Here is a 12628-nt window from a genome sequence, read left to right as displayed (position 1 = left end):
AAAAAGACAATACAGTCAATGTCATACTGTATGTTGCCGTTGCTATACAGGCCTTTGAGAAGAGCTACAGTAAACACTTGGTGATTGAATATTATGAGATGGAAGTCTGTTGTAAGGACAATTTACCCTCCAACCTCACAACAACATGTTATATGGCGTATTGGACAGGTTTAAAGTGTGGACAGGTAAGACCCCAGATTTCCCTTTCTCTCCTCAGTCTATTCTCTCACCTTAACTTTTCTCCTTGTCACATCCTTCAGCTCGATCTGAGGCAGGGGATCCTTCACTTCACTATCTTCCGGATAGTTTAAACCCAGGATATCATTCTTGATTTTCTGGACTTGACCTTCCAAACTTTGATGATGATGTGGATCATCTTCGTTTAAACTCTGATTGGAAGAAATTAGACCATTCTTTAAATGCTCATGGATATGGACAATATACCACAGCTAAGGGCTGTTCTTACACATTACACAACGCACAGTTATTATTAACTGGTTACCAACTTAATTAGATGAGGAAAAATAAATGTTTTGTCATACCTGTGGTATACGCTCTGATATACCATAGCTTTCAGCCAATCAGCATTCAGGGCTCAAAACACCCAGTTTATAATGGCCAATATATACATTTTTTTTACAGAAAAGGTTTTCGCTATAAATACACATAGATCCTATTGCCTGATATCAAGATTCGTAATTAATGCGTTATGGAGTCACCTATTATTATTGTAATTTAGGTAGAATTATGATAAATAGCCGACTGCTGTTAGCTTTGCAAGGATCATATTTCAAATCAAATGTATATAGCCCTTCGTACATCAGCTGATATCTCAAAGTGCTGTACAGAAACCCAGCCTAAAACCCCAAACAGCAAGCAATACAGGTGTAGAAGCACTGTTTGATGTATAACAAGTCCCATAGATTATTATAATGCATAAAAAATTTTACAATATTAAAAATGATAATATTAGCGGCACATTAACGTTAGCCCACACCGCCACCCAGCTGCCACTACTTGCGGTACCCCTATCGGCATGTCCTGTAAACCCGGTGGTTCCTGCCGCAGCATAAAAAAAGACGGTGCAGCGGTTCCTGCACCACTGCATGGGGCTTCTCTGTTAGCAATTCATAGGCTTACCTAATTATCCTCCATGGTTAAAGTATATGGCTGGAGCCTATGTTCCCATCATGTAATACTTTACCAAGTGATTACCAAAGAGATAAACTATCGCATTTTATACGGTAACTCAGCCAACGTCATAATGTGAATGCACTTTTACGTAATAAAACAACTTCAGGGATGATCTGTCAATCAATGCGATCAGCGACGGAATACTGGATCCCCATACCACTAAAAAGACCACTCGAAACAATAAATACTGGTGTATTATCTACATTTCCGTTTTTTTGTCTGTGGCCTGTAGCTTAGTTGGTGCAGCATGGCGCTTGCAATGCAAGAAATATGGGTTCTATTCCCGGGAGCACCCATATGTAAAATATGTACGTGCATGGCGGTTGCATCGTCCCGCAACGAACTATTGTTGATACAGACGACTCGTTGCAGAAGCTTCTGTACTTAGTATTGCGTCCTTGATCAACCAACTCAAACGAAAATAACGTTTCCACTTAACAGCGACATATTCAGAATCTCTAGGAACAATACTTTGCGGGACGAAGCAAGCATGATCGTAGCTAAGTCGCTTTGGGTAAAAGTTATTGCTAAATGGCTTATACACAGAACCAGTGCAGTGGTGGAAAAAGTATCCAATTGTCATACATGACTGAGTCATTTTCTATGAAGGTATCTTTACTTTTACTCAAGTGAAAGTCACCCAGTAAAATTCTAGAGTAATAGTCTAAAAATATTTGGTTTTAAATATACTTAAGTATCAAAAATGTAATTGGATAAAATATACTTATAAACCTATAAATAATTTCAAATTCCGTATATTAATATGCAAACCAGACGGCACCATATTCTTGTTTTTTTCATTTATGGATAGCAAGGGGCTCCAACATTGACATCATTTTCAAATTAAGCAGATATAGATTAGAATGTTAGATTAGAACATTGTGCAAGGTTATTGTCCATTGTGCCAATGAAGCTGTTCTTATGCTACACCCTCGGGAGTGTGGTGTCAGGAAAATAACCTCACGCTCAACGTCAACAAAACAAAGGAGATGATCGTGGACTTCAGGAAACAGCAGAGGGAGCCCCCCCCCCCCCTATCCACATCAACAGGACAGTAGTGGTTCAAATTCCTCAGCGTACACATCACGGACAAATTGAAGTGGTACACCCACACTGACCGCATGGTGAAGAAGGCACAACAGCGCCTCTTCAACCTCAGGAGGCTAAAGAAATTTGGCTTGTCACCAAAAACGGTCACACACTTTTACAGATCGAGAGCACAATCAAGAGTATCCTGTCAGGCCAGGCGATACAGCAACTGCACAACTTATCACCGAGGCAAAACTACCTGCCCTCCAGGACACTTACACCACCCGATGTCACAGGAAGGCAAAAAAGACCATCAAGGACAGCAACCACCCAAGCCACTGCCTGTTCACCCTGCTATCATCCAGAAGGCGAGGTCAGTACAGGTGCATCAAAGCTGGGACCGAGAGACTGAAAAACAGCTTCTATCTCAAGGCTATCAGACTGTTAACCAGCCATCACTAATATTGAGTGGTTGCTGCCAACATACTGACTCAATCTCTAGCCACTTTAATAATGAAACATTGGATGTAATAAATGCATCACTAGTCACTTTAAACAGTGCCACTTTATATAATGTTTACATACCCTATATTACTCATATCATATGTATATACTGTACTCTATACCATCTACTGTATCTTGCCTATGCCGTTCAGCCATCGCTCATCCATATTTTTATATGTACATATTCTTATTCATTCCTTTACACTTGTGTGTATAAGGTAGTTGTTGTGAAATTGTTAGATTACTTGTTAGATATTACTTCACGGTCGGAACTAGAAGCACAAGCATTTCGCTACACTCGCATTAACATCTGCTAACCATGTGTATGTGATTTTATTGAATGTTTTCCCCATAAAACCTACCACTGCTTTGATTTCTAATTTGATCAGTATTGGTTTATGCTGTGTTAAAATTTGTGTTTAAGCAATAAACAAATTATAAAAATTCCCTATAGGCTGTCTCATCGTCGTTGGTGATCAGGCCCTACCACAATCGTGTCATTGGCTAATTTAATGATGGTATTGGAGCCACAGGTGAACATGGAGTATAGGAAGGGACTAAACAGGCACCCCTGAGGGGTCCCCGTGTTGAGGGTCAGCATGGCGGATATGATGTTAACTACCCTCACCACCTGGGGCGGCCTGTCAGGAAGTCCAGGATCCAGTTACAAATTGTTGCCTACCCTCACCACCTGGGGGCAGCTCATTAGGAAATTACAGGATCCAGATGCAACTGGTTTCAAGTGGCCAAGAGAAGTCATGTGATCTCCTACTGCTAACTAGTGTACGAACTGGGAATCAGACAAGGGAATATTTACATCAATGTATGGATAGAGACTTCAGCTTTCTTCTCATGTGTATATTCTGTAAAATGAAAAGCGTTGCACAAACCCCGCACTTTTAAAATGGCTATGTTCCTATGGAAATGTGCACATGTTTAGAGCGATTAATTGGTTACATATTTTATGTCGAACCTAGACTTTCAAATCTCTTATTCCCCAACAACTGACAATTGGGACCTACTCCATATCTCAGGCTCTGTAATAGTCACATTGTTTCTGACAATGGATCCCACAGTTCTTAGCTTTCTAACAGTACTTAACTGTCGTTCTGCCCCTGAGCAAGGGAGTTAAACCACTGTTCCCTGGGCGCCAATGACGTCAATGTCGATTAAGGCAGATCCCATACATCTCCGATTCAGAGGGGTTGAGTTAAATGCGTAAGACACATTTTAGTTGAATGCATTCAGTTGCACAACTGACTAGGTATTCCCCTTTCCCTTTCCCTAAGCATGTTTCTGTAAGGACCGAAATGTACTTTATGAGGGCAGGATACAATATTATGCATCGTTTATAAAATGCCACCAGAGGGCCTCAGAGTTGAAAAGGTTAAGAACAGCTATGGCTACAGACAAACAGGTATTCGTTGGTAATAGTACTTTAAGGAATGAGCAGCAAGGCAGCATGATTTCAACAAGCACTTCACCTGTTATTGCAATACAATTTTCAATGCAATACAAAGTTCTACGAAACAAATACCCAGTATTTTTAGTCCAAACCATGAAACAGTGTTTTTACTATGAGGAGAAATCAACCTTTTGTGTCTAAGACACCAAAACCAGTTTGACTTCGGGTAATTTATTAACATTACAGTTTGATCCGGTTAAGATCTGAAGAGTTCAAAAGAAGTTTGAATGTTAAATGCAATGATATACATTCTCAATAAGTTAACACTGTAGGCTGCTGGTGTGTATAGCGTATTAGACTTGGAGGGCTATAGTTGTTTTCTCCAAGGCACAGGTATGAAACAAAACATGCAAGGAGGAGGACTAAAATGAACTTCAAAATATCAAGGTATTGGGATTCAAACATGTATTCAATCATACAAAAATATGCATGTCTGAGGGACCATTTGAAACAAAATAGTAAAATAATATATTTGTGGGAAGCATTACATTCATTTTTGTGTGAAATCATAAAAATCTGCCATTTCAATGAAAATACAGTACTGCATTCAAAAACCCATCTCGTAGAATTTGATTGGAGAGTAGAAAGGTTCATGTTCCCTTAAAGAGTTCAAGTATGCCCCATAACTTCCTCCAGTAGCCTCTAACATCAACCTAACTCCAAACTGCAGTAGTTAGTGAAACTCGTCTATAGTTGATGCGTGATAGTCATGCTGGTTTGCAGCCTATGCATTCTCCATATTGTGTCAACATGGGCCAGACTGTAGAAAACCCACTCAAACGTGTTTCTGTAAAACACGAGTAGCAGCAGAGAAAAAATATATAAAATTCCAGTACAAATAAATAGGATTGATTGAGCACGTCACACCTGAAGAAAGGACTCTCACAATGACCGTCTTCGACACTCTGCCAGCTGACATCCAAGCAGGTGAGTAACACTTAGAGAGCACTCTGACAGGTGCCGTTTGTCATGACATCTTAGCAGAACCTTTCAACTGGCCAGTGTTTAGAAGCTATGGTTTGCATTCGTTTACATTTTGTTCCTTTTTTTTCCCTTTCCAGAGGATGTTGCTGTGGTCATCCCAGATGTCACCTCACACGTCACCAAGGACGTTACACTGGATGTTCCATGCCAGGAAAGGGGCAGTCCGGCAATTATATTACAGGCTTTGGAGGGCAGTGTGCTGCTGAGCCTGTCACAAGGACCTTCAGAAATGGGATTGAACCATAGACCATTAAATTATTCACATTATATTTGGACTCTTTTCTGCTTTTCTTCTGTTTACTACTTAACTTCAGAACATTTCTATAAACTTTCACTTTGCAAGTGTGGAGTAGGTTGTGTAAATAAGTGGGAAACATCCCAATATTAATGCTTTTAATAATTTACTTTGTACATTGAAAAAAAGTATTATTTCACAACAAAAAAATAGAGGGCGCTCAACCAACGTTGAGTTGAGGTGCAGCCAAAAATATGATCATCATCATAGAAAAGGAAAAAGCGTAACTCTTGCTCACTATAAAAAAAAAAACATTGTTTGATTCAGGCAAGGTTAAAAGATTAAAGTTTCGGCCTAGTCTATGACGATATGCAAGTTGTGTTTGCCAAGTAAAAGGGTGACCGAGACTCACCCTGGTTCTTGAGGGTTGAAGACAGTGAAAAATGATCATTAAGTAAATGGGACTTTTCAATTCTTGAATAAAAATATTTAATGAACATGAATTTAAATACAATTGAATTGAGTTTCAGAGCAGGCAGGCTGACTGGCTAGCCCTAAAGGCCCTCTGCCTCTACCTCTGTGCAGTTCATCTCAACCAAGAGGGTGTGGGTTGTCTTTCTCTCTGTGGGTGTGAATCACTATGACCTCTCCCTCTGCCTGCCATTTGGCTGATCAGAAGCCTTCTGCTCTTTCTTGCTCACATGAACAGGAGGAATGGCCTCTGGGGTAACCTCCTCCTCTATCTAATGCCTCTTCCAACTCCTCTTTCTGACTGTGTTCGACTGAGTTCACTCGTTCTCTCTCCCTGGGTGTTTGATAGTTCCTCCTCCTCTGTGTATTTGTGAGGGTGGAGGGAGTTATCCTGTTCCGGCTCCCTCTAAGGGCGTGCGCCGTAATCTCTTTCGGTGTGTTGAAGGGTTCAGTGGTTTTGGAGGGAGTCTGAAGTTCGATCTCTAGCGATGAGTATGGGGTCTGTCAAATCAAATCAAATGTATTTTTATAGCCCTTCGTACTGATATCTCAAAGTGCTGTACAGAAACCCGGCCTAAAACCCCAAACAGCAAGCAATGTAGGTGTAGAAGCACGGTGCCTAGGAAAAACTCCCTAGAAAGGCCAAAACCTAGGAAGAAACCTAGAGAGTAACCAGGCTAATAGGGGTGGCCAGTCCTCTTCTGGCTGTGCCGGGTGGAGATTATAACAGAACATGGCCAAGATCTTCAAATGTTCATAAATGACCAGCATGGTCAAATAATAATAATCACAGTAGTTGTCGGGGGTGCAGCAAGTCAGCACCTCAGGAGTAAATGTCAGTTGGCTTTTCATAGCCGATCATTAAGAGTATCTCTACCACTCCTGCTGTCTCTAGAGATTTGAAAACAGCAGGTCTAGGACAGGCAGCACGTCCGGTGAACAGGTCAGGATTCCATAGTCGCAGGCAGAACAGTTGAAACTGGAGCAGCAGCACGGCAGGTGGACTGGGAACAGCAAGGTAGTCCTGAGGCATGGTCCTAGGGCTCAGGTCCTCCGAGAGAGACAAAGAAAGAGAGAATTAGAGAGAGCATACTTAAAGTCACACAGGACACCGGATAAGAAAGGATAAGTACTCCAGATATAACAAACTGACCCTAGCCCCCCAACACATAAACTACTGCAGCATAAATACTGGAGGCTGAGACTGGAGGGGTCAGGAGACACTGTGGCCCCATCCGATGATACCCCCGGACAGGGCCAAACAGGAAGGACATAACCCCACCCACTTTGCCAAAGCACAGCCCCCACACCACTAGAGGGATATCTTCAACCACCAACTTACTGAGACAAGGCCGAGTATAGCCCACAAAGAACTCCACCACGGCACAACCCAAGAGGGGGTGCCAACCCAGACAGGAAGATCACATCAGTGACTCAACCCACACAAGTGACGCACCCCTCCTAGGGACGGCATGAAAGAGCACCAGTAAGCCAGTGACTCAGCCCCTGTAATTGGGTTAGTGGCAGAGAATCGCAGTGGAAAGAGGGGAACCGGCCAGGCAGAGACAGCAAGGGCGGTTCGTTGCTTCAGAGCCTTTCCGTTCACCTTCACACTCCTGGGCCAGACTACACTCAACCATATGACCCACTGAAGAGATGTGTCTTCAGTAAAGACTTAAAGTTTGAGACCGAGTCTGCATCTCTCACATGGGTAGGCAGACCATTCCATAAAAATGGAGCTCTATAGGAGAAAGCCCTGCCTCCAGCAGTTTACTTAGAAATTCTAGGGACAATTAGGAGGCCTGCGTCTTATGACCGTAGGTACGTGTAGGTATGCACGGCAGGACAAAATCAGAGAGATAGGTAGAAGCAAGCCCATGTAATGCTTTGTATGTTAGCAGTAAAACCTTGAAATCAGCCCATGGTGGTGTCCCCATCCCTCCTAAGGAGGAGCCACTGAGACATGTGATGAGGCCAAGGAAGATCACTCTGCAAGGACAGGATAGGACACATCACAATACTGCTGCTCATTCATATTCAAACACATCTCAGAGTACGGACACAAACATGGACGCCCCCCCCTACACACACACACAATGAACTTACCTGTACATATCAGAATCATACAATCGACAGCCACCTTTTCCCCCACATGTATTGATCCCTCACCTCAAACATGTTGAGTTAATTCCAGATGCTGGAATGGTGCTAGAATGCAGGTGCAGTAGGGCCAAGTATGTAATGATGTGATACCATGTGTACCCCATATCCTGTGTTTGTGTTGATGTTTTTTAATTTTGATTTAACTTTTATTTAAACAGGGAGTCACACTGAGATTAAACATATATTTTACCAGAGTGCCCTGTAAAAGTTGAAGTCATATTGAACAACTACCAGAGAGAACCTTCTCTACATATGAATTGCATACCATATTTTTTCCATACATCAAAATAATACTTTATTGTCAATCAGCAATTACTTACTTAGATAAGGCCTCAACAAGGCCCCAGTTAATGGTTGAAAATAACTAATTTCAGTGCCAATGAGTTACACTGAGTGTATAAAACATTAAGAACACCTGCTCTTTCCATGACATATGCTGACCAGGTGAATCCAGGTTAACGCTATAATCCCTTTTGGATGTCACTAGTTAAATCAGTATAGATAAAGAGGAGGAGAAAGTTTTTTTTTTATTGTAAGGCTTGAGACAATTGAGACATGGATTGTGTATGTGTGCCATTCAGAGGGTGAATGGGCAAGACAAAATGTTTACGTGCCTTTAAACGGGGCATGGTAGTAGGTGCCAGGGGTACCAGTTTGTGTCAAGAACTGCAACACTGCTGGGTTTTTCACGCTCAACAGTTTCCCGTGTTTATCAAGAATGGTCCACCACTCAAAAGACATACAGCCAACTTGACACAACGGGGGGAAGCATTGGAGTCAACATGGGCCACCATCACTGTGAATGTGTTGTACAATCAGTACATTAATAGTATTGGTACCATGTTCTTTCCGTAACCTGTAACCTTTTATCAACCCACCCACCAACCAACCAATCAATCAGATGTCATATTTACCCATTGAAGGACAAGGTCAGACCAGCCACCTGAACGTTGTCACACTTAGTGCCAGACTGCAGAGGGAGGAGGAGGTAGGCCATGATGGAGGTGTTGAAAGACAGTTGGGCTTCATCAGTAGACCTCCCAGGAAAATCCCCACCCACAGGCAGGTTCAACTCACCTGGAAAAGTTATACTCACACGTCTTTAGCGCTACCCGTGTGCTGGAGATTCAATTCCACTCATGTTCAACAAACCTAAAGGGGATGGTATTTAATGTGTATTTAATGCCATTCAAAGTAATTGCACCTTGCTTTAAGGAAGCCGGTAACTCCCCATTTTCTAAACATAGCAAGAATGAAATGAATCAATTTATCATTGAATGCTTTATAAAAGTCGCTTATTAAACCATCATCTCCAGGGGACCTATTGTCCTTTGAGGCTTTTAATACAGTATTATCTCAGTTTCATCCCTGAAATCATTATCTATCTTCTTAGCAATGTTTGCAACACGTCATGCTCTATCTTTATTTTTTTATATTTTTTTTCAGAACTGACTTTATTCAAAGCTTCATGGGATTTTGGTACCAATTGAGTCAGTGAATTTAACATGGTAGGTAATTGAACAGATAACATGCATATTTTTTTATTTGCTGGTGGGGGTCTTCAATTCAGCAGGCTGGAATCACACCTCTTTCTCATAGGTCCTCAGGGCCACCACATCATCCATTACACATTTCGCAATCAATTTTCCATCTTGCAACTCCCGCTCGAGCGTGGTAGTCTTGCCGTCCCAAGTTTGTTTCTGCACCAGTTTTCCGTTCTCAAAGGTCATCAGAGTCTTGGTTTTCCTGTCATCTGCTGTCAACTCGTGGAATTATTCATTCAATTTAAACTTGGCCTCTGTGGTTTTGAAAGTGCTCTGGGATTTCATTGATATTACACCGTCGTCGATGCTGAACAGCAAATTGGGCTTCGCCATATTCCTCATCTGCCGAGTAGCAAAACCCACACCTATTGCCTTCATATATTCATCAAAATTCTCGCTGGAAGTCATTTTCCAAGTTCCAACGAATGCCTCGACCATGTTGAAATTTGAGCTAATCAACACCACAAACCACGTCAACGCACACTGCTTCGACTGCAATACCTCATGCTCTATCAACTGAGCTACAAAGGAGCACGTTGACGTCACTAGAATGATGACAAGCAATTTTAACGGATTCTAAAGGGAATCATAGAATTCCAAACTCATTTCTATGGCAACACAGTCAATTTTGTAAACAATCATATTCGAACGTGTGTTGCCAAGAGACATCTAACCGACGTTCTATGGAACGCTTTCTATGCAAAAACAACAACTTCAGTTTGCTGCTGACAAGTTTGATTTTTGAGACCTGAGAACAATCAACTGGAAAATGCCTGGGTGCTTTTCAAGACTGGCGGAGAGAGTGCTTGGCGGCCTACTGCATCAACAAGTTGTTCAAATTAATTTGTGGCTTGTTTTTCTTGTCTTTTTCTGTTTTGCAGGGTTTGTGATCATCGACAGTGACAGCGACTTCGAAGAGGGTTTGTGGAGTTTAAAACTCTTATTTTACTACATTTAACAATGTCATTATAATTTGCGAAATGTTGTGTATTTCTATCATTCAGACTTGGCAAAAATGCTTGTGCTAGAGATGTTGTAGCTAGCTTGCTAGCTAATATTAACTTTAGTAACTGTTGCTAAGCGATCGACTTTTGCTACCTAGCTTGCTAGTATTAGCAATCTTGCTACGTTTTATGTCTAACAATAGTTTATTTTATATTCCAATGTTCCTAATTTTTAGAAACAACACATCCTTGAGGATGTGCCAGATGTGCAGACTATCCTTGTGATACAATTTTCTGAAAGTTTGGGGTTATATGTTTTAAAAATATCCCAGATATTCAAGTTGTGTCTCTTTGACATGAAACAAATCTCTTGTCTGCTTTCTACTTTAGGAGGCCACTGGCAATTTACATTTACATTTAAGTCATTTAGCAGACGCTCTTATCCAGAGCGACTTACAAATTGGTGCATTCACCTTATGACATCCAGTGGAACAACCACTTTACAATAGTGCATCTAAATATTTTAAGGGGGGGGAGGGGGGGGGTGAGAAGGATTACTTTATCCTATCCTAGGTATTCCTTAAAGAGGTGGGGTTTCAGGTGTCAATTGACAGTTGATTCTGATTAGGTTCAGCCCCCTGTACTGTGGGCCTGTTGTCTGTCCTGAGCCGCCAGAGTCTCCCGTCTGTCCTGAGCCGCCAGAGTCTCCCGTCTGTCCTGAGTCGCCAGCCAGCCAGGAGCTGCCAGAGCCGCCCTCCTGTCCGGAGCCGCCAGAGGTGCCTTTACGTCCAGTGGTGCTCTCTACGATGATCTTCAGTTCGGGGGGGCCGCTGCGAGGGTCCCCGCTCATGAGGCGCACCTAAGTGGACCAAGACTGAGGTAGAGCGGGGCCCGAGCTACCGCAGTGAAAGAGGCCCACCCGGACCCTCCCTTTTAGATTAGGTTTTTGCGGCCGGAGTCCGCACCTTTGTGGGGGGGTACTGTCACGCCCTGACCTGAGTGTTCTTTGATTTCTTTATATATTTTGATTAGGTCAGGGTTTTTTTGTACTGTCTAGGGGTTTTGTAGGTTTATGGGGTTGTTTACCATCTAGGTGTTTATGTATGTTTATGGTTGCCTAGATTGGTCCTCAATTAGAGGCAGCTCTTTATCGTTGTCTCTGATTGGGAACCATATTTAGGCAGCCATCTTCTTTGGGTATTTCGTGGGTTATTGTCTATGTGATGTTGTATGTTTGCACTCAGTTTTGATAGCGGTCACATTCGTCTTGTTATTTTGTTTGTTTAGTGTACTTCGTGTTTTTTCGTCTTTCATTAAAAAGATGTATTCACATCACGCTGCGCTTTGGTCTCGTCACTACGATGATCGTGATAGCCGTGATTATATTTTATTTTTGATAATTGTGTAGCTGGGAGATTAATTTCAGTTTGACCTTTCATGCCTACTTTTTTATTAAAACAGTTTTTATTAACTATGTCTGCTGATTATTACAGTATAATAACTATAAATTGAAAATATTATGTTAAGTTTCAAACCATACAGTATGTAGAGCAGCAGTAGTAAGAACATGACAGGGGAATTGAGAAAAATACTTGGAAATGTATTATGCAGTAGCAGAAAGAGTACAAAGTGGTTGTTTAATTGAATATATCCACATTATCAGTCACACTAGTATTCAGTACAGTATGAATGGCCATAAGACTGCTTGGACTGTATCAGAGCAAGTGCCCCTCTGCAAAGCCCACCCCTTTGCAGTGTACATTTGCCCATTTCTAAGTTTTGTCTATATCCTTTTCTCAAAAGGTAATAGAAATGAGCATTTAAAAATTTGGGGGCATACACCAAGACCCGAGGAGCAAAATGTGTCAACCCCCAATGTCAGAGTCACTCCTACACCCCTCTGCGCACACAAAGACGCAATGATGGGTGTCTAACAAAATACATATAATGCGCTAAATGAGCGGATGGGGCTCACATGCAGGTATTGTCAGACCCCATGATTGCAGTAGTCCTATATTTCCTCTGACAGTGGTTCCTCTTCTTACCATTGCCCTCCCTTCTCTTGCCTGTGAAAGGAGCCACGGGCAGAACTTTC

General features: G+C 41.9%; 1 pseudogene; it reads right to left on the bottom strand.

Moving 5' to 3' along the window:
- Nucleotides 1–9532: 9532 nt before the first annotated feature.
- Nucleotides 9533–10087, bottom strand: LOC124000520 (annotated as a pseudogene).
- Between the last annotated feature and the right edge of the window lie 2541 nt (nt 10088–12628).

Source organism: Oncorhynchus gorbuscha, linkage group LG16 (genome assembly GCF_021184085.1).
Source record: "Oncorhynchus gorbuscha isolate QuinsamMale2020 ecotype Even-year linkage group LG16, OgorEven_v1.0, whole genome shotgun sequence".
Lineage (NCBI taxonomy): Eukaryota > Metazoa > Chordata > Actinopteri > Salmoniformes > Salmonidae > Oncorhynchus > Oncorhynchus gorbuscha.
Note: the sequence above shows the minus strand (reverse complement) of the source record. Positions and strands in the feature narration are given on the sequence as shown.